Source organism: Anopheles funestus, unplaced genomic scaffold, assembly GCF_943734845.2.
Source record: "Anopheles funestus unplaced genomic scaffold, idAnoFuneDA-416_04 scaffold_18_ctg1, whole genome shotgun sequence".
Classification (NCBI taxonomy): domain Eukaryota; kingdom Metazoa; phylum Arthropoda; class Insecta; order Diptera; family Culicidae; genus Anopheles; species Anopheles funestus.
In genome coordinates, this window is record NW_026045355.1 from 491,962 (window position 1) to 519,783 (window position 27,822).

Sequence of the window (27,822 nt, forward strand, 5' to 3'; positions counted from 1 at the left end):
GCCAAGACACATTAGCCGAGACACATTAGCCAAGACACCTTAGCCAAGACACCTTAGCCAAGACACATTAGCCAAGACACATTAGCCAAGACACCTTAGCCAAGACACCTTAGCCAAGACACTTTAGCCAAGACACATTAGCCAAGACACATTAGCGAAGACACATTAGCCGAGACACCTTAGCCAAGACACCTTAGCCAAGAAACCTTAGCCAAGACACCTTAGCCAAGACACCTTAGCCAAGACACATTAGCCAAGACACCTTAGCCAAGACACCTTAGCCAAGACACATTAGCCAAGACACCTTAGCCAAGACACATTAGCCAAGACACCTTAGCCAAGACACATTAGATAAGACACCTTAGCCAAGACACATTAGCCAAGACACATTAGCCAAGACGCATTAGCCACGACACATTAGCCAAGACACATTAGTCGAGACACATTAGCCAAGACACCTTAGCCAAAACACCTTAGCCAAGACACATTAGCCAAGACACCTTAGCCAAGACACCTTAGCCAAGACACATTAGCCAAGACACATTAGCCGAGACACCTTAGCCAAGACACCTTAGCCAAGACACCTTAGCCAAGACACATTAGCCAAGACACATTAGTCGAGACACATTAGCCAAGACACCTTAGCCAAGACACCTTAGCCAAGACACATGAGCCAAGACACCTTAGCCAAGACACCTTAGCCAAGACACATTAGCCAAGACACATTAGCCGAGACACCTTAGCCAAGACACATTAGCCAAGACACCTTAGCCAAGACACATTAGCCAAGACACATTAGCCAAGACACATTAGCCAAGACACCTTAGCCAAGACACCTTAGCCAAGACACCTTAGCCAAGACACATTAGCCAAGACACCTTAGCCAAGACACATTAGCCAAGACACCTTAGCCAAGACACATTAGCCAAGACACATTAGCCAAGACGCATTAGCCACGACACATTAGCCAAGACACATTAGCCAAGACACATTAGCCGAGACACCTTAGCCAAGACACCTTAGCCAAGACACATTAGCCAAGACACCTTAGCCAAGACACCTTAGCCAAGACACATTAGCCAAGACACCTTAGCCAAGACACCTTAGCCAAGACACCTTAGCCAAGACACATTAGCCAAGACACCTTAGCCAAGACACATTAGCCAAGACACCTTAGCCAAGACACATTAGCGAAGACACCTTAGCCAAGACACATTAGCCAAGACACATTAGCCAAGACACATTAGCCAAGACACCTTAGCCAAGACACCTTAGCCAAGACACCTTAGCCAAGACACCTTAGCCAAGACACATTAGCCAAGACACATTAGCCAAGACACATTAGCCAAGACACCTTAGCCAAGACACCTTAGCCAAGACACATTAGCCAAGACACCTTATCCAAGACACCTTAGCTAAGACACATTAGCCAAGACACCTTAGCCAAGACACATTAGCCAAGACACATTAGCCAAGACACCTTAGCCAAGACACATTAGCCAAGACACATTAGCCAAGACACCTTAGCCAAGACACATTAGCCAAGACACCTTAGCCAAGACACCTTAGCCAAGACACCTTAGCCAAGACACTTTAGCCAAGACACCTTAGCCAAGACACATTAGCCAAGACACATTAGCCAAGACACCTTAGCCAAGACACATTAGCCAAGACACATTAGCCGAGACACCTTAGCCAAGACACATTAGCCAAGACACCTTAGCCAAGACACATTAGCCAAGACACATTAGCCAAGACACATTAGCCAAGACACCTTAGCCAAGACACCTTAGCCAAGACACCTTAGCCAAGACACCTTAGCCAAGACACATTAGCCGAGACACCTTAGCCAAGACACCTTAGCCAAGACACCTTAGCCAAGACACCTTAGCCAAGACACATTAGCCGAAACACATTAGCCAAGACACATTAGCCAAGACACCTTAGATAAGACACCTTAGCCAAGACACTTTAGCCAAGACACATTAGCCAAGACACCTTAGCCAAGACACCTTAGCCAAGACACATTAGCCAAGACACCTTAGCCAAGACACATTAGCCAAGACACCTTAGCCAAGACACCTTAGCCAAGACACATTAGCCAAGACGCCTTAGCCAAGACACATTAGCCAAGACACCTTAGCCAAGGCACCTTAGCCAAGACACATTAGCCAAGACACCTTAGCCAAGACACATTAGCCAAGACACATTAGCCAAGACACATTAGCCAAGACACCTTAGCCAAGACACCTTAGCCAAGACACTTTAGCCAAGACACATTAGCCAAGACACATTAGCCAAGACACATTAGCCAAGACACATAAGCCAAGACACCTTAGCCAAGACACATTAGCCAAGACACCTTAGCCAAGACACATTAGCCAAGACACATTAGCCAAGACACCTTAGCCAAGACACCTTAGCCAAGACACATTAGCCAAGACACATTAGCCAAGACACCTTAGCCAAGACACATTAGCCAAGACACATTAGCCAAGACACATTAGCCAAGACACCTTAGCCAAGACACCTTAGCCAAGACACCTTAGCCAAGACACATTAGCCAAGACAATTTAGCCAAGACACATTAGCGAAGACACCTTAGCCAAGACACATTAGCCAAGACATATTAGCCAAGACACATTAGCCAAGACACCTTAGCCAAGACACCTTAGCCAAGACACCTTAGCCAAGACACCTTAGCCAAGACACATTAGCCAAGACACCTTAGCCAAGACACCTTAGCCAAGACACCTTAGCCAAGACACATTAGCCAAGACACATTAGCCAAGACACCTTAGCCAAGACACATTAGCGAAGACACCTTAGCCAAGACACATTAGCCAAGACACCTTAGCCAAGACACATTAGCCAAGACACCTTAGCCAAGACACATTAGCCAAGACACATTAGCCAAGACACCTTAGCCAAGACACATTAGCCAAGACACATTAGCCGAGACACATTAGCCAAGACACCTTAGCCAAGACACATTAGCCAAGACACATTAGCCAAGACACATTAGCGAAGACACCTTAGCCAAGACACATTAGCCAAGACACATTAGCCAAGACACCATAGCCAAGACACATTAGCCAAGACACCTTAGCCAAGACACCTTAGCCAAGACACATTAGCCAAGACACATTAGCCAAGACACCTTAGCCAAGACACATTAGCCAAGACACATTAGCCAAGACACCTTAGCCGAGACACATTAGCCAAGACACCTTAGCCAAGACACCTTAGCCAAGACACATTAGCAAAGACACCTTTGCCAAGACACATTAGCCAAGACACATTAGCCAAGACACATTAGCCAAGACACCTTAGCCAAGACACATAAGCCAAGACACTTAAGCCAAGACACCTTAGCCAAGACACATTAGCCAAGACACAATAGCCGAGACACCTTAGCCAAGACACCTTAGCCAAGACACCTTAGCCAAGACACATTAGCCAAGACACCTTAGCCAAGACACCTTAGCTAAGACACATTAGCCAAGACACCTTAGCCAAGACACATTAGCCAAGACACATTAGCCAAGACACCTTAGCCAAGACACATTAGCCAAGACACCTTAGCCAAGACACCTTAGCCAAGACACTTTAGCCAAGACACATTAGCCAAGACACCTTAGCCAAGACACCTTAGCCAAGACACATTAGCCAAGACACCTTAGCCAAGACACCTTAGCCAAGACACCTTAGACAAGACACCTTAGCCAAGACACATTAGCCAAGACACCTTAGCCAAGACACATTAGCCAAGACACCTTAGCCAAGACACCTTAGCCAAGACACCTTAGCCAAGGCACCTTATCCAAGACACATTAGCCAAGACAAATTAGCCAAGACACCTTAGCCGAGACACATTAGCCAAGACACCTTAGCCAAGACACCTTAGCCAAGACACATTAGCCAAGACACCTTAGCCAAGACACATTAGCCAAGACATATTAGCCAAGACACATTAGCCAAGACACCTTAGCCAAGACACCTTAGCCAAGACACCTTAGCCAAGACGCATTAGCCAAGACACATTAGCCGAGACACCTTAGCCAAGACACCTTAGCCAAGACACCTTAGCCAAGACACATTAGCCAAGACACCTTAGCCAAGACACCTTAGCTAAGACACATTAGCCAAGACACCTTAGCCAAGACACATTAGCCAAGACACATTAGCCAAGACACCTTAGCCAAGACACATTAGCCAAGACACATTAGCCAAGACACCTTAGCCAAGACACATTAGCCAAGACACCTTAGCCAAGACACCTTAGCCAAGACACCTTAGCCAAGACACTTTAGCCAAGACACATTAGCCAAGACACATTAGCCAAGACACATTAGCCAAGACACCTTAGCCAAGACACATTAGCCAAGACACATTAGCCGAGACACCTTAGCCAAGACACATTAGCCAAGACACCTTAGCCAAGACACCTTAGCCAAGACACTTTAGCCAAGACACCTTAGCCAAGACACCTTAGCCAAGACACATTAGCCAAGACACATTAGCCAAGACACCTTAGCCAAGACACCTTAGCCAAGACACCTTAGCCAAGACACATTAGCCAAGACACATTAGCCAAGACACATTAGCCAAGACACATTAGCCAAGACACCTTAGCCAAGACACCTTAGCCAAGACACCTTAGCCAAGACACATTAGCCAAGACAATTTAGCCAAGACACATTAGCGAAGACACCTTAGCCAAGACACATTAGCCAAGACACATTAGCCAAGACACATTAGCCAAGACACCTTAGCCAAGACACCTTAGCCAAGACACCTTAGCCAAGACACCTTAGCCAAGACACATTAGCCAAGACACCTTAGCCAAGACACCTTAGCCAAGACACCTTAGCCAAGACACATTAGCCAAGACACATTAGCCAAGACACCTTAGCCAAGACACATTAGCGAAGACACCTTAGCCAAGACACATTAGCCAAGACACCTTAGCCAAGACACATTAGCCAAGACACCTTAGCCAAGACACATAAGCCAAGACACTTAAGCCAAGACACCTTAGCCAAGACACATTAGCCAAGACACAATAGCCGAGACACCTTAGCCAAGACACCTTAGCCAAGACACCTTAGCCAAGACACATTAGCCAAGACACCTTAGCCAAGACACCTTAGCTAAGACACATTAGCCAAGACACCTTAGCCAAGACACATTAGCCAAGACACATTAGCCAAGACACCTTAGCCAAGACACATTAGCCAAGACACCTTAGCCAAGACACCTTAGCCAAGACACTTTAGCCAAGACACATTAGCCAAGACACCTTAGCCAAGACACCTTAGCCAAGACACATTAGCCAAGACACCTTAGCCAAGACACCTTAGCCAAGACACCTTAGACAAGACACCTTAGCCAAGACACATTAGCCAAGACACCTTAGCCAAGACACATTAGCCAAGACACCTTAGCCAAGACACCTTAGCCAAGACACCTTAGCCAAGGCACCTTATCCAAGACACATTAGCCAAGACAAATTAGCCAAGACACCTTAGCCGAGACACATTAGCCAAGACACCTTAGCCAAGACACCTTAGCCAAGACACATTAGCCAAGACACCTTAGCCAAGACACATTAGCCAAGACATATTAGCCAAGACACATTAGCCAAGACACCTTAGCCAAGACACCTTAGCCAAGACACCTTAGCCAAGACACATTAGCCAAGACACATTAGCCGAGACACCTTAGCCAAGACACCTTAGCCAAGACACCTTAGCCAAGACACATTAGCCAAGACACCTTAGCCAAGACACCTTAGCTAAGACACATTAGCCAAGACACCTTAGCCAAGACACCTTAGCCAAGACACATTAGCCAAGACACCTTAGCCAAGACACATTAGCCAAGACACATTAGCCAAGACACCTTAGCCAAGACACATTAGCCAAGACACCTTAGCCAAGACACCTTAGCCAAGACACCTTAGCCAAGACACTTTAGCCAAGACACATTAGCCAAGACACATTAGCCAAGACACATTAGCCAAGACACCTTAGCCAAGACACATTAGCCAAGACACATTAGCCGAGACACCTTAGCCAAGACACATTAGCCAAGACACCTTAGCCAAGACACATTAGCCAAGACACATTAGCCAAGACACATTAGCCAAGACACCTTAGCCAAGACACCTTAGCCAAGACACCTTAGCCAAGACACCTTAGCCAAGACACATTAGCCGAGACACCTTAGCCAAGACACCTTAGCCAAGACACCTTAGCCAAGACACCTTAGCCAAGACACATTAGCCGAAACACATTAGCCAAGACACATTAGCCAAGACACCTTAGATAAGACACCTTAGCCAAGACACTTTAGCCAAGACACATTAGCCAAGACACCTTAGCCAAGACACCTTAGCCAAGACACATTAGCCAAGACACCTTAGCCAAGACACATTAGCCAAGACACCTTAGCCAAGACACATTAGCCAAGACACATTAGCCAAGACACATTAGCCAAGACACCTTAGCCAAGACACATTAGCCAAGACACCTTAGCCAAGACACATTAGCCAAGACACCTTAGCCAAGACACATTAGCCAAGACACCTTAGCCAAGACACATTAGCCAAGACACATTAGCCAAGACGCATTAGCCACGACACATTAGCCAAGACACATTAGTCGAGACACATTAGCCAAGACACCTTAGCCAAAACACCTTAGCCAAGACACATTAGCCAAGACACCTTAGCCAAGACACATTAGCCAAGACACATTAGCCGAGACACCTTAGCCAAGACACCTTAGCCAAGACACCTTAGCCAAGACACATTAGCCAAGACACATTAGTCGAGACACATTAGCCAAGACACCTTAGCCAAGACACCTTAGCCAAGACACATTAGCCAAGACACATTAGCCGAGACACCTTAGCCAAGACACCTTAGCCAAGACACCTTAGCCAAGACACCTTAGCCAAGACACATTAGCCGAGACACATTAGCCAAGACACCTTAGCCAAGACACCTTAGCCAAGACACATTAGCCAAGACACATTAGCCAAGACACCTTAGCCAAGACACCTTAGCCAAGACACTTTAGCCAAGACACATTAGCCAAGACACATTAGCGAAGACACATTAGCCGAGACACCTTAGCCAAGACACCTTAGCCAAGACACCTTAGCCAAGACACCTTAGCCAAGACACCTTAGCCAAGACACATTAGCCAAGACACCTTAGCCAAGACACCTTAGCCAAGACACATTAGCCAAGACACCTTAGCCAAGACACATTAGCCAAGACACCTTAGCCAAGACACATTAGATAAGACACCTTAGCCAAGACACATTAGCCAAGACACATTAGCCAAGACGCATTAGCCACGACACATTAGCCAAGACACATTAGTCGAGACACATTAGCCAAGACACCTTAGCCAAAACACCTTAGCCAAGACACATTAGCCAAGACACCTTAGCCAAGACACCTTAGCCAAGACACATTAGCCAAGACACATTAGCCGAGACACCTTAGCCAAGACACCTTAGCCAAGACACCTTAGCCAAGACACATTAGCCAAGACACATTAGTCGAGACACATTAGCCAAGACACCTTAGCCAAGACACCTTAGCCAAGACACATTAGCCAAGACACCTTAGCCAAGACACCTTAGCCAAGACACATTAGCCAAGACACATTAGCCGAGACACCTTAGCCAAGACACATTAGCCAAGACACCTTAGCCAAGACACATTAGCCAAGACACATTAGCCAAGACACATTAGCCAAGACACCTTAGCCAAGACACCTTAGCCAAGACACCTTAGCCAAGACACCTTAGCCAAGACACATTAGCCAAGACACCTTAGCCAAGACACATTAGCCAAGACACCTTAGCCAAGACACATTAGCCAAGACACATTAGCCAAGACGCATTAGCCACGACACATTAGCCAAGACACATTAGCCAAGACACATTAGCCGAGACACCTTAGCCAAGACACCTTAGCCAAGACACATTAGCCAAGACACCTTAGCCAAGACACCTTAGCCAAGACACATTAGCCAAGACACATTAGCCAAGACACCTTAGCCAAGACACCTTAGCCAAGACACCTTAGCCAAGACACATTAGCCAAGACACCTTAGCCAAGACACATTAGCCAAGACACCTTAGCCAAGACACATTAGCGAAGACACCTTAGCCAAGACACATTAGCCAAGACACATTAGCCAAGACACATTAGCCAAGACACCTTAGCCAAGACACCTTAGCCAAGACACCTTAGCCAAGACACCTTAGCCAAGACACATTAGCCAAGACACATTAGCCAAGACACATTAGCCAAGACACCTTAGCCAAGACACCTTAGCCAAGACACATTAGCCAAGACACCTTATCCAAGACACCTTAGCTAAGACACATTAGCCAAGACACCTTAGCCAAGACACATTAGCCAAGACACATTAGCCAAGACACCTTAGCCAAGACACATTAGCCAAGACACATTAGCCAAGACACCTTAGCCAAGACACATTAGCCAAGACACCTTAGCCAAGACACCTTAGCCAAGACACCTTAGCCAAGACACTTTAGCCAAGACACATTAGCCAAGACACATTAGCCAAGACACATTAGCCAAGACACCTTAGCCAAGACACATTAGCCAAGACACATTAGCCGAGACACCTTAGCCAAGACACATTAGCCAAGACACCTTAGCCAAGACACATTAGCCAAGACACATTAGCCAAGACACATTAGCCAAGACACCTTAGCCAAGACACCTTAGCCAAGACACCTTAGCCAAGACACCTTAGCCAAGACACATTAGCCGAGACACCTTAGCCAAGACACCTTAGCCAAGACACCTTAGCCAAGACACCTTAGCCAAGACACATTAGCCGAAACACATTAGCCAAGACACATTAGCCAAGACACCTTAGATAAGACACCTTAGCCAAGACACTTTAGCCAAGACACATTAGCCAAGACACCTTAGCCAAGACACCTTAGCCAAGACACATTAGCCAAGACACCTTAGCCAAGACACATTAGCCAAGACACCTTAGCCAAGACACATTAGCCAAGACACATTAGCCAAGACACATTAGCCAAGACACCTTAGCCAAGACACATTAGCCAAGACACCTTAGCCAAGACACATTAGCCAAGACACCTTAGCCAAGACACATTAGCCAAGACACCTTAGCCAAGACACATTAGCCAAGACACATTAGCCAAGACGCATTAGCCACGACACATTAGCCAAGACACATTAGTCGAGACACATTAGCCAAGACACCTTAGCCAAAACACCTTAGCCAAGACACATTAGCCAAGACACCTTAGCCAAGACACATTAGCCAAGACACATTAGCCGAGACACCTTAGCCAAGACACCTTAGCCAAGACACCTTAGCCAAGACACATTAGCCAAGACACATTAGTCGAGACACATTAGCCAAGACACCTTAGCCAAGACACCTTAGCCAAGACACATTAGCCAAGACACATTAGCCGAGACACCTTAGCCAAGACACCTTAGCCAAGACACCTTAGCCAAGACACCTTAGCCAAGACACATTAGCCGAGACACATTAGCCAAGACACCTTAGCCAAGACACCTTAGCCAAGACACCTTAGCCAAGACACATTAGCCAAGACACCTTAGCCAAGACACCTTAGCCAAGACACTTTAGCCAAGACACATTAGCCAAGACACATTAGCGAAGACACATTAGCCGAGACACCTTAGCCAAGACACCTTAGCCAAGACACCTTAGCCAAGACACCTTAGCCAAGACACCTTAGCCAAGACACATTAGCGAAGACACCTTAGCCAAGACACCTTAGCCAAGACACATTAGCCAAGACACCTTAGCCAAGACACATTAGCCAAGACACCTTAGCCAAGACACATTAGATAAGACACCTTAGCCAAGACACATTAGCCAAGACACATTAGCCAAGACGCATTAGCCACGACACATTAGCCAAGACACATTAGTCGAGACACATTAGCCAAGACACCTTAGCCAAAACACCTTAGCCAAGACACATTAGCCAAGACACCTTAGCCAAGACACCTTAGCCAAGACACATTAGCCAAGACACATTAGCCGAGACACCTTAGCCAAGACACCTTAGCCAAGACACCTTAGCCAAGACACATTAGCCAAGACACATTAGTCGAGACACATTAGCCAAGACACCTTAGCCAAGACACCTTAGCCAAGACACATTAGCCAAGACACCTTAGCCAAGACACCTTAGCCAAGACACATTAGCCAAGACACATTAGCCGAGACACCTTAGCCAAGACACATTAGCCAAGACACCTTAGCCAAGACACATTAGCCAAGACACATTAGCCAAGACACATTAGCCAAGACACCTTAGCCAAGACACCTTAGCCAAGACACCTTAGCCAAGACACCTTAGCCAAGACACATTAGCCAAGACACCTTAGCCAAGACACATTAGCCAAGACACCTTAGCCAAGACACATTAGCCAAGACACATTAGCCAAGACGCATTAGCCACGACACATTAGCCAAGACACATTAGCCAAGACACATTAGCCAAGACACATTAGCCGAGACACCTTAGCCAAGACACCTTAGCCAAGACACATTAGCCAAGACACCTTAGCCAAGACACCTTAGCCAAGACACATTAGCCAAGACACATTAGCCAAGACACCTTAGCCAAGACACCTTAGCCAAGACACCTTAGCCAAGACACATTAGCCAAGACACCTTAGCCAAGACACATTAGCCAAGACACCTTAGCCAAGACACATTAGCGAAGACACCTTAGCCAAGACACATTAGCCAAGACACATTAGCCAAGACACATTAGCCAAGACACCTTAGCCAAGACACCTTAGCCAAGACACCTTAGCCAAGACACATTAGCCAAGACACATTAGCCAAGACACATTAGCCAAGACACCTTAGCCAAGACACCTTAGCCAAGACACATTAGCCAAGACACATTAGCCAAGACACCTTAGCCAAGACACATTAGCGAAGACACCTTAGCCAAGACACATTAGCCAAGACACCTTAGCCAAGACACATTAGCGAAGACACCTTAGCCAAGACACATTAGCCAAGACACATTAGCCAAGACACCTTAGCCAAGACACATTAGCCAAGACACATTAGCCGAGACACATTAGCCAAGACACCTTAGCCAAGACACCTTAGCCAAGACACCTTAGCCAAGACACATTAGCGAAGACACCTTAGCCAAGACACATTAGCCAAGACACATTAGCCAAGACACCTTAGCCAAGACACATTAGCCAAGACACCTTAGCCAAGACACCTTAGCCAAGACACCTTAGCCAAGACACTTTAGCCAAGACACCTTAGCCAAGACACATTAGCCAAGACACATTAGCCAAGACACATTAGCCAAGACACCTTAGCCGAGACACATTAGCCAAGACACATTAGCCGAGACACCTTAGCCAAGACACATTAGCCAACACACCTTAGCCAAGACACATTAGCCAAGACACATTAGCCAAGACACATTAGCCAAGACACCTTAGCCAAGACACCTTAGCCAAGACACCTTAGCCAAGACACATTAGCCAAGACACATTAGCCAAGACACCTTAGCCAAGACACATTAGCCGAGACACATTAGCCAAGACACCTTAGCCAAGACACATTAGCCAAGACACATTAGCCAAGACACATTAGCCAAGACACATTAGCCGAGACACCTTAGCCAAGACACCTTAGCCAAGACACCTTAGCCAAGACACATTAGCCAAGACACATTAGCCAAGACACATTAGCCATGACACCTTAGCCAAGACACCTTAGCCAAGACACATTAGCCAAGACACATTAGCCAAGACACATTAGCCAAGACACATTAGCCAAGACACATTAGCCAAGACACATTAGCCAAGACACATTAGCCAAGACACCTTAGCCAAGACACATTAGCCAAGACACATTAGCCAAGACACATTAGCCAAGACACATTAGCCAAGACACCTTAGCCAAGACACCTTAGCCAAGACATCTTAGCCAAGACACATTAGCCAAGACACATTAGCCAAGACACCTTAGCCAAGACACATTAGCCAAGACACATTAGCCAAGACACCTTAGCCAAGACACCTTAGCCAAGACACATTAGCCAAGACACCTTAGCCAAGACACCTTAGCCAAGACATATTAGCCAAGACACCTTAGCCAAGACACCTTAGCCAAGACACCTTAGCCAAGACACCTTAGCCAAGACACATTAGCCAAGACACCTTAGCCAAGACACCTTAGCCAAGACACATTAGCCAAGACACCTTAGCCAAGACACATTAGCCAAGACACCTTAGCCAAGACACATTAGCCAAGACACCTTAGCCAAGACACATTCGCCAAGACACATTAGCCAAGACGCATTAGCCACGACACATTAGCCAAGACACATTAGTCGAGACACATTAGCCAAGACACCTTAGCCAAGACACCTTAGCCAAGACACCTTAGCCAAGACACCTTAGCCAAGACACATTAGCCAAGACACCTTAGCCAAGACACATTAGCCAAGACAGCTTAGCCAAGACACATTAGCCAAGACACATTAGCCAAGACACCTTAGCCAAGACACATTAGCCAAGACACCTTAGCCAAGACACATTAGCCAAGACACATTAGCCAAGACGCATAAGCCACGACACATTAGCCAAGACACATTAGTCGAGACACATTAGCCAAGACACCTTAGCCAAAACACCTTAGCCAAGACACATTAGCCAAGACACCTTAGCCAAGACACCTTAGCCAAGACACATTAGCCAAGACACATTAGCCGAGACACCTTAGCCAAGACACCTTAGCCAAGACACATTAGCCAAGACACATTAGTCGAGACACATTAGCCAAGACACCTTAGCCAAGACACCTTAGCCAAGACACATTAGCCAAGACACCTTAGCCAAGACACCTTAGCCAAGACACCTTAGCCAAGACACATTAGCCAAGACACCTTAGCCAAGACACATTAGCCAAGACACCTTAGCCAAGACACATTAGCCAAGACACCTTAGCCACGACACCTTAGCCAAGACACCTTAGCCAAGACACATTAGCCAAGACACCTTAGCCAAGACACATTAGCCAAGACACCTTAGCCAAGACACATTAGCGAAGACACCTTAGCCAAGACACATTAGCCAAGACACATTAGCGAAGACACCTTAGCCAAGACACATTAGCCAAGACACATTAGCCAAGACACATTAGCCAAGACACCTTAGCCAAGACACCTTAGCCAAGACACCTTAGCCAAGACACCATAGCCAAGACACATTAGCCAAGACACATTAGCCAAGACACATTAGCCAAGACACCTTAGCCAAGACACCTTAGCCAAGACACATTAGCCAAGACACATTAGCCAAGACACCTTAGCCAAGACACATTAGCGAAGACACCTTAGCCAAGACACATTAGCCAAGACACCTTAGCCAAGACACATTAGCGAAGACACCTTAGCCAAGACACATTAGCCAAGACGCATTAGCCACGACACATTAGCCAAGACACATTGGTCGAGACACATTAGCCAAGACACCTTAGCCAAGACACCTTAGCCAAGACACCTTAGCCAAGACACCTTAGCCAAGACACATTAGCCAAGACACCTTAGCCAAGACACATTAGCCAAGACACCTTAGCCAAGACACATTAGCCAAGACACATTAGCCAAGACACCTTAGCCAAGACACATTAGCCAAGACACCTTAGCCAAGACACATTAGCCAAGACACATTAGCCAAGACGCATAAGCCACGACACATTAGCCAAGAAACATTAGTCGAGACACATTAGCCAAGACACCTTAGCCAAAACACCTTAGCCAAGACACATTAGCCAAGACACCTTAGCCAAGACACCTTAGCCAAGACACATTAGCCAAGACACATTAGCCGAGACACCTTAGCCAAGACACCTTAGCCAAGACACGTTAGCCAAGACACATTAGCCAAGACACATTAGTCGAGACACATTAGCCAAGACACCTTAGCCAAGACACCTTAGCCAAGACACATTAGCCAAGACACCTTAGCCAAGACACCTTAGCCAAGACACCTTAGCCAAGACACATTAGCCAAGACACCTTAGCCAAGACACATTAGCCAAGACACCTTAGCCAAGACACATTAGCCAAGACACCTTAGCCACGACACCTTAGCCAAGACACCTTAGCCAAGACACATTAGCCAAGACACCTTAGCCAAGACACATTAGCGAAGACACCTTAGCCAAGACACATTAGCCAAGACACATTAGCGAAGACACCTTAGCCAAGACACATTAGCGAAGACACCTTAGCCAAGACACATTAGCCAAGACACCTTAGCCAAGACACATTAGCGAAGACACCTTAGCCAAGACACATTAGCCAAGACACATTAGCCAAGACACCTTAGCCAAGACACATTAGCCAAGACACATTAGCCGAGACACATTAGCCAAGACACCTTAGCCAAGACACATTAGCCAAGACACATTAGCCAAGACACATTAGCGAAGACACCTTAGCCAAGACACATTAGCCAAGACACATTAGCCAAGACACCTTAGCCAAGACACATTAGCCAAGACACCTTAGCCAAGACACATTAGCCGAGACACATTAGCCAAGACACATTAGCCGAGACACCTTAGCCAAGACACTTTAGCCAAGACACATTAGCCAAGACACATTAGCCAAGACACCTTAGCCGAGACACATTAGCCAAGACACATTAGCCAAGACACATTAGCCGAGACACCTTAGCCAAGACACCTTAGCCAAGACACCTTAGCCAAGACACCTTAGCCAAGACACCTTAGCCAAGACACCTTAGCCAAGACACTTTAGCCAAGACACATTAGCCAAGACACATTAGCCAAGACACCTTAGCCGAGACACATTAGCCAAGACACATTAGCCGAGACACATTAGCCAAGACACATTAGCCAAGACACATTAGCCAAGACACCTTAGCCAAGACACATTAGCCAAGACACCTTAGCCAAGACACATTAGCCAAGACACATTAGCCAAGACACATTAGCCAAGACACCTTAGCCAAGACACCTTAGCCAAGACACCTTAGCCAAGACACATTAGCCAAGACACATTAGCCAAGACACATTAGCCAAGACACCTTAGCCAAGACACATTAGCCAAGACACATTAGCCAAGACACCTTAGCCAAGACACATTAGCCAAGACACATTAGCCAAGACACCTTAGCCAAGACACATTAGCCAAGACACATTAGCCACGACACATTAGCCAATACACATTAGCCAAGACACATTAGTCGACACACATTAGCCAAGACACCTTAGCGAAGACACCTTAGCCAAGACACCTTAGCCAAGACACATTAGCTAAGACACCTTAGCCAAGACACATTAGCCAAGACACATTAGTCGAGACACATTAGCCAAGACACCTTAGCCAAGACACCTTAGCCAAGACACATTAGCCAAGACACCTTAGCCAAGACACCTTAGCCAAGACACATTGACCAAGACACATTAGCCGAGACACCTTAGCCAAGACACCTTAGCCAAGACACATTAGCCAAGACACCTTAGCCAAGACACCTTAGCCAAGACACCTTAGCCAAGACACATTAGCCAAGACACCTTAGCCAAGACACATTAGCCAAGACACCTTAGCCAAGACACATTAGCCAAGACACCTTAGCCAAGACACCTTAGCCAAGACACCTTAGCCAAGACACATTAGCCAAGACACCTTAGCCAAGACACATTAGCCAAGACACCTTAGCCAAGACACATTAGCGAAGACACATTAGCCAAGACACCTTAGCCAAGACACATTAGCCAAGACACCTTAGCCAAGACACATTAGCCAAGACACATTAGCCAAGACGCATTAGCCACGACACATTAGCCAAGACACATTAGTCGAGACACATTAGCCAAGACACCTTAGCCAAAACACCTTAGCCAAGACACCTTAGCCAAGACACCTTAGCCAAGACACATTAGCTAAGACACCTTAGCCAAGACACATTAGCCGAGACACCTTAGCCAAGACACATTAGCCAAGACACCTTAGCCAAGACACATTAGCCAAGACACATTAGTCGAGACACATTAGCCAAGACACCTTAGCCAAGACACCTTAGCCAAGACACCTTAGCCAAGACACATTAGCCAAGACACCTTAGCCAAGACACCTTAGCCAAGACACATTAGCCAAGACACATTAGCCGAGACACCTTAGCCAAGACACCTTAGCCAAGACACATTAGCCAAGACACCTTAGCCAAGACACCTTAGCCAAGACACCTTAGCCAAGACACATTAGCCAAGACACCTTAGCCAAGACACATTAGCCAAGACACCTTAGCCAAGACACCTTAGCCAAGACACCTTAGCCAAGACACCTTAGCCAAGACACCTTAGCCATGACACATTAGCCAAGACACCTTAGCCAAGACACATTAGCCAAGACACCTTAGCCAAGACACATTAGCCAAGACACCTTAGCCGAGACACATTAGCCAAGACACATTAGCCAAGACACATTAGCCAAGACACCTTAGCCAAGACACCTTAGCCAAGACACATTAGCCAAGACTTCTTAGCCAAGACACCTTAGCCAAGACACCTTAGCCAAGACACATTAGCCGAGACACATTAGCCAAGACACCTTAGCCAAGACACATTAGCGAAGACACATTAGCCAAGGCACCTTAGCCAAGACACCTTAGCCAAGACACATTAGCCAAGACACATTAGCCAAGACACCTTAGCCAAGACACCTTAGCCAAGACACATTAGCCAAGACACATTAGCCAAGACACCTTAGCCAAGACACATTAGCCGAGACACATTAGCCAAGACACCTTAGCCAAGACACATTAGCCAAGACACATTAGCCAAGACACATTAGCCAAGACACATTAGCCAAGACACATTAGCCAAGACTTCTTAGCCAAGACACCTTAGCCAAGACACATTAGCCAAGACACCTTAGCCAAGACACCTTAGCCAAGACACATTAGCCAAGACACATTAGCCAAGACACCTTAGCCAAGACACATTAGCCAAGACACATTAGCCAAGACACCTTAGCCAAGACACCTTAGCCAAGACACATTAGCCAAGACACCTTAGCCAAGACACCTTAGCCAAGACACATTAGCCAAGACACCTTAGCCAAGACACCTTAGCCAAGACACCTTAGCCAAGACACCTTAGCCAAGACACCTTAGCCAAGACACAATAGCCAAGACACACTAGCCAAGACACCTTAGCCAAGACACATTAGCCAAGACACATTAGCCAAGACACCTTAGCCAAGACACATTAGCCAAGACACATTAGCCGAGACACCTTAGCCAAGACACATTAGCCAAGACACCTTAGCCAAGACACATTAGCCAAGACACCTTAGCCAAGACACATTAGCCAAAACACCTTAGCCAAGACACATTAGCGAAGACACCTTAGCCAAGACACATTAGCCAAGACACATTAGCCGAGACACATTAGCCAAGACACCTTAGCCAAGACACCTTAGCCATGACACATTAGCCAAGACACCTTAGCCAAGACACATTAGCCAAGACACATTAGCCGAGACACCTTAGCCAAGACACATTAGCCAAGACACCTTAGCCAAGACACATTAGCCAAGACACCTTAGCCAAGACACATTAGCCAAGACACCTTAGCCAAGACACCTTAGCCAAGACACATTAGCCAAGACACCTAAGCCAAGACACCTTAGCCAAGGCACCTTAGCCAAGACACATTAGCCAAGACACATTAGCCAAGACACCTTAGCCGAGACACATTAGCCAAGACACATTAGCGAAGACACCTTAGCCAAGACACATTAGCCAAGACACCTTAGCCAAGACACATTAGCGAAGACACCTTAGCCAAGACACATTAGCCAAGACACATTAGCCAAGACACCTTAGCCAAGACACATTAGCCAAGACACATTAGCCGAGACACATTAGCCAAGACACCTTAGCCAAGACACATTAGCCAAGACACATTAGCCAAGACACATTAGCGAAGACACCTTAGCCAAGACACATTAGCCAAGACACATTAGCCAAGACACCTTAGCCAAGACACATTAGCCAAGACACCTTAGCCAAGACACATTAGCCGAGACACATTAGCCAAAACACCTTAGCCAAGACACATTAGCCAAGACACATTAGCCAAGACACATTAGCCAAGACACATTAGCCGAGACACCTTAGCCAAGACACCTTAGCCAAGACACCTTAGCCAAGACACCTTAGCCAAGACACCTTAGCCAAGACACTTTAGCCAAGACACATTAGCCAAGACACATTAGCCAAGACACCTTAGCCGAGACACATTAGCCAAGACACATTAGCCGAGACACATTAGCCAAGACACATTAGCCAAGACACATTAGCCAAGACACCTTAGCCAAGACACATTAGCCAAGACACCTTAGCCAAGACACATTAGCCAAGACACATTAGCCAAGACACATTAGCCAAGACACCTTAGCCAAGACACCTTAGCCAAGACACCTTAGCCAAGACACATTAGCCAAGACACATTAGCCAAGACACATTAGCCAAGACACCTTAGCCAAGACACATTAGCCAAGACACATTAGCCAAGACACCTTAGCCAAGACACATTAGCCAAGACACATTAGCCAAGACACCTTAGCCAAGACACATTAGCCAAGACACATTAGCCACGACACATTAGCCAATACACATTAGCCAAGACACATTAGTCGACACACATTAGCCAAGACACCTTAGCGAAGACACCTTAGCCAAGACACCTTAGCCAAGACACATTAGCTAAGACACCTTAGCCAAGACACATTAGCCAAGACACATTAGTCGAGACACATTAGCCAAGACACCTTAGCCAAGACACCTTAGCCAAGACACCTTAGCCAAGACACCTTAGCCAAGACACCTTAGCCAAGACACCTTAGCCAAGACACCTTAGCCATGACACATTAGCCAAGACACCTTAGCCAAGACACATTAGCCAAGACACCTTAGCCAAGACACATTAGCCAAGACACCTTAGCCGAGACACATTAGCGAAGACACATTAGCCAAGACACATTAGCCAAGACACCTTAGCCAAGACACCTTAGCCATGACACATTAGCCAAGACACCTTAGCGAAGACACCTTAGCCAAGACACCTTAGCCAAGACACATTAGCTAAGACACCTTAGCCAAGACACATTAGCCAAGACACATTAGTCGAGACACATTAGCCAAGACACCTTAGCCAAGACACCTTAGCCAAGACACATTAGCCAAGACACCTTAGCCAAGACACCTTAGCCAAGACACATTGACCAAGACACATTAGCCGAGACACCTTAGCCAAGACACCTTAGCCAAGACACATTAGCCAAGACACCTTAGCCAAGACACCTTAGCCAAGACACCTTAGCCAAGACACATTAGCCAAGACACCTTAGCCAAGACACATTAGCCAAGACACCTTAGCCAAGACACATTAGCCAAGACACCTTAGCCAAGACACCTTAGCCAAGACACCTTAGCCAAGACACATTAGCCAAGACACCTTAGCCAAGACACATTAGCCAAGACACCTTAGCCAAGACACATTAGCGAAGACACATTAGCCAAGACACCATAGCCAAGACACATTAGCCAAGACACCTTAGCCAAGACACATTAGCCAAGACACATTAGCCAAGACGCATTAGCCACGACACATTAGCCAAGACACATTAGTCGAGACACATTAGCCAAGACACCTTAGCCAAAACACCTTAGCCAAGACACATTAGCCAAGACACCTTAGCCAAGACACCTTAGCCAAGACACATTAGCCAAGACACATTAGCCGAGACACCTTAGCCAAGACACATTAGCCAAGACACCTTAGCCAAGACACATTAGCCAAGACACATTAGTCGAGACACATTAGCCAAGACACCTTAGCCAAGACACCTTAGCCAAGACACCTTAGCCAAGACACATTAGCCAAGACACCTTAGCCAAGACACCTTAGCCAAGACACATTAGCCAAGACACATTAGCCGAGACACCTTAGCCAAGACACCTTAGCCAAGACACATTAGCCAAGACACCTTAGCCAAGACACCTTAGCCAAGACACCTTAGCCAAGACACATTAGCCAAGACACCTTAGCCAAGACACATTAGCCAAGACACCTTAGCCAAGACACCTTAGCCAAGACACCTTAGCCAAGACACCTTAGCCAAGACACATTAGCCAAGACACCTTAGCCAAGACACCTTAGCCAAGACACCTTAGCCATGACACATTAGCCAAGACACCTTAGCCAAGACACATTAGCCAAGACACCTTAGCCAAGACACATTAGCCAAGACACCTTAGCCAAGACACATTAGCCAAGACACCTTAGCCAAGACACATTAGCCAAGACACCTTAGCCAAGACACCTTAGCCAAGACACCTTAGCCAAGACACCTTAGCCATGACACATTAGCCAAGACACATTAGCCAAGACACCTTAGCCAAGACACCTTAGCCATGACACATTAGCCAAGACACCTTAGCCAAGACACATTAGCCAAGACACCTTAGCCAAGACACATTAGCCAAGACACCTTAGCCGAGACACATTAGCGAAGACACATTAGCCAAGACACATTAGCCAAGACACCTTAGCCAAGACACCTTAGCCAAGAAACCTTAGCCAAGACACATTAGCCAAGACACCTTAGCCTAGACACCTTAGCCAAGACACATTAGCCGAGACACATTAGCCAAGACACATTAGCCAAGACACATTAGCCAAGACACCTTAGCCAAGACACCTTAGCCAAGACACCTTAGCCAAGACACCTTAGCCATGACACATTAGCCAAGACACCTTAGCCAAGACACCTTAGCCAAGACACCTTAGCCATGACACATTAGCCAAGACACCTTAGCCAAGACACATTAGCCAAGACACCTTAGCCAAGACACATTAGCCAAGACACCTTAGCCGAGACACATTAGCGAAGACACATTAGCCAAGACACATTAGCCAAGACACCTTAGCCAAGACACCTTAGCCAAGACACCTTAGCCAAGACACCTTAGCCATGACACATTAGCCAAGACACCTTAGCCAAGACACCTTAGCCAAGACACCTTAGCCATGACACATTAGCCAAGACACCTTAGCCAAGACACATTAGCCAAGACACCTTAGCCAAGACACCTTAGCCAAGACACCTTAGCCGAGACACATTAGCGAAGACACATTAGCCAAGACACATTAGCCAAGACACCTTAGCCAAGACACCTTAGCCATGACACATTAGCCAAAACACCTTAGCCAAGACACCTTAGCCAAGACACCTTAGCCATGACACATTAGCCAAGACACCTTAGCCAAGACACAATAGCCAAGACACATTAGCCAAGACACCTTAGCCAAGACACATTAGCCAAGACACATTAGCCAAGACACCTTAGCCAAGACACATTAGCGAAGACACCTTAGCCAAGACACATTAGCCAAGACACCTTAGCCAAGACACATTAGCGAAGACACCTTAGCCAAGACACATTAGCCAAGACACATTAGCCAAGACACCTTAGCCAAGACACATTAGCCAAGACACATTAGCCAAGACACCTTAGCCAAGACACATTAGCCAAGACACCTTAGCCAAGACACCTTAGCCAAGACACCTTAGCCAAGACACATTAGCCAAGACACATTAGCCAAGACACATTAGCCAAGACACCTTAGCCAAGACACCTTAGCCAAGACACCTTAGCCAAGACACATTAGCCAAGACACCTTAGCCAAGACACATTAGCCAAGACACCTTAGCCAAGACACCTTAGCCAAGACACATTAGCCAAGACACCTTAGCCAAGACACATTAGCCAAGACACCTTAGCCAAGACACCTTAGCCAAGACACCTTAGCCATGACACATTAGCCAAGACACCTTAGCCAAGACACATTAGCCAAGACACCTTAGCCAAGACACATTAGCCAAGACACCTTAGCCGAGACACATTAGCGAAGACACATTAGCCAAGACACATTAGCCAAGACACCTTAGCCAAGACACCTTAGCCAAGACACCTTAGCCAAGACACCTTAGCCATGACACATTAGCCAAGACACCTTAGCCAAGACACCTTAGCCAAGACACCTTAGCCATGACACATTAGCCAAGACACCTTAGCCAAGACACATTAGCCAAGACACCTTAGCCAAGACACATTAGCCAAGACACCTTAGCCGAGACACATTAGCCAAGACACATTAGCCAAGACACATTAGCCAAGACACCTTAGCCAAGACACCTTAGCCAAGAAACCTTAGCCAAGACACATTAGCCAAGACACCTTAGCCAAGACACCTTAGCCAAGACACATTAGCCGAGACACATTAGCCAAGACACCTTAGCCAAGACACATTAGCGAAGACACATTAGCCAAGGCACCTTAGCCAAGACACCTTAGCCAAGACACATTAGCCAAGACACCTTAGCCAAGACACCTTAGCCAAGACACCTTAGCCAAGACACATTAGCCAAGACACATTAGCCAAGACACCTTAGCCAAGACACATTAGCCGAGACACATTAGCCAAGACACCTTAGCCAAGACACATTAGCCAAGACACATTAGCCAAGACACATTAGCCAAGACACATTAGCCAAGACACATTAGCCAAGACTTCTTAGCCAAGACACCTTAGCCAAGACACATTAGCCAAGACACCTTAGCCAAGACACCTTAGCCAAGACACATTAGCCAAGACACATTAGCCAAGACACCTTAGCCAAGACACATTAGCCAAGACACATTAGCCAAGACACCTTAGCCAAGACACCTTAGCCAAGACACATTAGCCAAGACACCTTAGCCAAGACACCTTAGCCAAGACACATTAGCCAAGACACCTTAGCCAAGACACCTTAGCCAAGACACCTTAGCCAAGACACCTTAGCCAAGACACCTTAGCCAAGACACAATAGCCAAGACACACTAGCCAAGACACCTTAGCCAAGACACATTAGCCAAGACACATTAGCCAAGACACCTTAGCCAAGACACATTAGCCAAGACACATTAGCCGAGACACCTTAGCCAAGACACATTAGCCAAGACACCTTAGCCAAGACACATTAGCCAAGACACCTTAGCCAAGACACATTAGCCAAGACACCTTAGCCAAGACACCTTAGCCAAGACACATTAGCCAAGACACCTTAGCCAAGACACCTTAGCCAAGGCACCTTAGCCAAGACACATTAGCCAAGACACATTAGCCAAGACACCTTAGCCGAGACACATTAGCCAAGACACCTTAGCCAAGACACCTTAGCCATGACACATTAGCCAAGACACCTTAGCCAAGACACATTAGCCAAGACACCTTAGCCAAGACACATTAGCCAAGACACCTTAGCCAAGACACATTAGCGAAGACACATTAGCCAAGACACCTTAGCCAAGACACCTTAGCCAAGACACATTAGCCAAGACACCTTAGCCAAGACACATTAGCCAAGACACCTTAGCCAAGACACATTAGCCAAGACACCTTAGCCAAGACACATTAGCCAAGACACCTTAGCCAAGACACATTAGCCAAGACACCTTAGCCAAGACACATTAGCCAAGACACCTTAGCCAAGACACCTTAGCCAAGACACCTTAGCCAAGACACCTTAGCCAAGACACCTTAGCCAAGACACAATAGCCAAGACACATTAGCCAAGACACCTTAGCCAAGACACATTAGCCAAGACACATTAGCCAAGACACCTTAGCCAAGACACATTAGCCAAGACACATTAGCCGAGACACCTTAGCCAAGACACATTAGCAGAGACACCTTAGCCAAGACACATTAGCCAAGACACCTTAGCCAAGACACATTAGCCAAGACACCTTAGCCAAGACACCTTAGCCAAGACACATTAGCCAAGACACCTTAGCCAAGACACCTTAGCCAAGGCACCTTAGCCAAGACACATTAGCCAAGACACATTAGCCAAGACACCTTAGCCGAGACACATTAGCCAAGACACCTTAGCCAAGACACCTTAGCCATGACACATTAGCCAAGACACCTTAGCCAAGACACCTTAGCCAAGACACATTAGCCAAGACACCTTAGCCAAGACACATTAGCCAAGACACCTTAGCCAAGACACATTAGCGAAGACACATTAGCCAAGACACCTTAGCCAAGACACATTAGCCAAGACACATTAGCCAAGACACATTAGCCAAGACACATTAGCCAAGACACATTAGCCAAGACGCATTAGCCACGACACATTAGCCAAGAGACATTAGTCGAGACACATTAGCCAAGACACCTTAGTCAAAACACCTTAGCCAAGACACATTAGCCAAGACACCTTAGTCAAGACACCTTAGCCAAGACACATTAGCCAAGACACATTAGCCGAGACACCTTAGCCAAGACACCTTAGCCAAGACACCTTAGCCAAGACACATTAGCCAAGACACATTAGTCGAGACACATAAGCCAAGACACCTTAGCCAAGACACCTTAGCCAAGACACATTAGCCAAGACACCTTAGCCAAGACACCTTAGCCAAGACACATTAGCCAAGACACATTAGCCGAGACACCTTAGCCAAGACACCTTAGCCGAGACACATTAGCCAAGACACCTTAGCCAAGACACCTTAGCCAAGACACATTAGCCAAGACACATTAGCCAAGACACATTAGCCAAGACACCTTAGCCAAGACACATTAGCCAAGACACCTTAGCCAAGACACATTAGCCAAGACACCTTAGCCAAGACACATTAGCGAAGACACCTTAGCCAAGACACATTAGCCAAGACACATTAGCCAAGACACATTAGCGAAGACACCTTAGCCAAGACACATTAGCCAAGACACATTAGCCAAGACACATTAGCCAAGACACATTAGCCAAGACACCTTAGCCAAGACACATTAGCCAAGACACCTTAGCCAAGACACATTAGCCAAGACATCTTAGCCAAGACACATTAGCCAAGACACCTTAGCCAAGACACCTTAGCCAAGACACATTAGCCAAGACACATTAGCCAAGACACCTTAGCCAAGACACATTAGCGAAGACACCTTAGCCAAGACACATTAGCCAAGACACCTTAGCCAAGACACATTAGCGAAGACACCTTAGCCAAGACACATTAGCCAAGACACATTAGCCAAGACACCTTAGCCAAGACACATTAGCCAAGACACATTAGCCAAGACACCTTAGCCAAGACACATTAGCCAAGACACCTTAGCCAAGACACCTTAGCCAAGACACCTTAGCCAAGACACATTAGCCAAGACACATTAGCCAAGACACATTAGCCAAGACACCTTAGCCAAGACACATTAGCCGAGACACATTAGCCAAGACACCTTAGCCAAGACACATTAGCCAAGACACATTAGCCAAGACACCTTAGCCAAGACACATTAGCCAAGACACATTAGCCGAGACACATTAGCCAAGACACCTTAGCCAAGACACCTTAGCCAAGACACATTAGCCAAGACACCTTAGCCAAGACACATTAGCCAAGACACATTAGCCAAGACACATTAGCCAAGACACATTAGCCAAGACACCTTAGCCAAGACACATTAGCCAAGACACATTAGCCAAGACACCTTAGCCAAGACACCTTAGCCAAGACACCTTAGCCAAGACACCTTAGCCAAGACACATTAGCCAAGACACCTTAGCCAAGACACCTTAGCCAAGACACATTAGCCAAGACACATTAGCCAAGACACCTTAGCCAAGACACATTAGCCAAGACACATTAGCCAAGACACCTTAGCCAAGACACATTAGCCAAGACACATTAGCCAAGACACCTTAGCCAAGACACATTAGCAAAGACACATTAGCCAAGACACCTTAGCCAAGACACCTTAGCCAAGACACATTAGCCAAGACACCTTAGCCAAGACACCTTAGCCAAGACACATTAGCCAAGACACATTAGCCAAGACACATTAGCCAAGACACATTAGCCAAGACACATTAGCCAAGACACCTTAGCCAAGACACCTTAGCCAAGACACATTAGCCAAGACACCTTAGCCAAGACACCTTAGCCAAGACACATTAGCCAAGACACCTTAGCCAAGACACCTTAGCCAAGACACATTAGCCAAGACACATTAGCCAAGACACCTTAGCCAAGACACATTAGCCAAGACACATTAGCCAAGACACCTTAGCCAAGACACATTAGCCAAGACACATTCGCCAAGACACCTTAGCCAAGACACATTAGCCAAGACACCTTAGCCAAGACACCTTAGCCAAGACACCTTAGCCAAGACACCTTAGATAAGACACCTTAGCCAAGACACATTAGCCAAGACACCTTAGCCAAGACACCTTAGCCAAGACACATTAGCCAAGACACCTTAGCCAAGACACCTTAGCCAAGACACATTAGCCAAGACACCTTAGCCAAGACACATTAGCCAAGACACCTTAGCCAAGACACCTTAGCCAAGACACATTAGCCAAGACACCTTAGCCAAGACACCTTAGCCAAGACACATTAGCCAAGACACCTTAGCCAAGACACCTTAGCCAAGACACCTTAGAAAAGACACATTAGCCAAGACACATTAGCCAAGACACCTTAGCCAAGACACATTAGCCAAGACACCTTAGCCAAGACACATTAGCCAAGACACATTAGCCAAGACACCTTAGCCAAGACACATTAGCCAAGACACCTTAGCCAAGACACCTTAGCCAAGACACCTTAGCCAAGACACCTTAGATAAGACACCTTAGCCAAGACACATTAGCCAAGACACCTTAGCCAAGACACCTTAGCCAAGACACATTAGCCAAGACACCTTAGCCAAGACACATTAGCCAAGACACCTTAGCCAAGACACATTAGCCAAGACACCTTAGCCAAGACACATTAGCCAAGACACATTAGCCAAGACACCTTAGCCAAGACACCTTAGCCAAGACACATTAGTCGAGACACATTAGCCAAGACACCTTAGCCAAGACACCTTAGCCAAGACACCTTAGCCAAGACACATTAGCCAAGACACATTAGTCGAGACACATTAGCCAAGACACCTTAGCCAAGACACCTTAGCCAAGACACATTAGCCAAGACACCTTAGCCAAGACACCTTAGCCAAGACACATTAGCCAAGACACCTTAGCCAAGACACATTAGCCAAGACACCTTAGCCAAGACACCTTAGCCAAGACACATTAGCCAAGACACCTTAGCCAAGACACCTTAGCCAAGACACATTAGCCAAGACACCTTAGCCAAGACACCTTAGCCAAGACACATTAGCCAAGACACCTTAGCCAAGACACATTAGCCAAGACACCTTAGCCAAGACACCTTAGCCAAGACACCTTAGCCAAGACACCTTAGCCAAGACACCTTAGCCAAGACACATTAGCCAAGACACCTTAGCCAAGACACATTAGCCAAGACACCTTAGCCAAGACACATTAGCGAAGATACCTTAGCCAAGACACATTAGCCAAGACACATTAGCCAAGACACATTAGCGAAGACACCTTAGCCAAGACACATTAGCCAAGACACATTAGCCAAGACACATTAGCCAAGACACCTTAGCCAAGACACCTTAGCCAAGACACCTTAGCCAAGACACATTAGCCAAGACACATTAGCCAAGACACCTTAGCCAAGACACCTTAGCCAAGACACATTAGCCAAGACACATTAGCCAAGACACCTTAGCCAAGACACATTAGCGA

General features: G+C 46.6%; 1 long non-coding RNA gene across 1 annotated transcript in view; it reads right to left on the reverse strand.

Moving 5' to 3' along the window:
* Positions 1-27,822, reverse strand: part of LOC125774529 (uncharacterized) — a 52,956-nt gene that overhangs the window by 15,040 nt on the left and 10,094 nt on the right. The gene's annotated exons all lie outside the window — the stretch shown is intronic.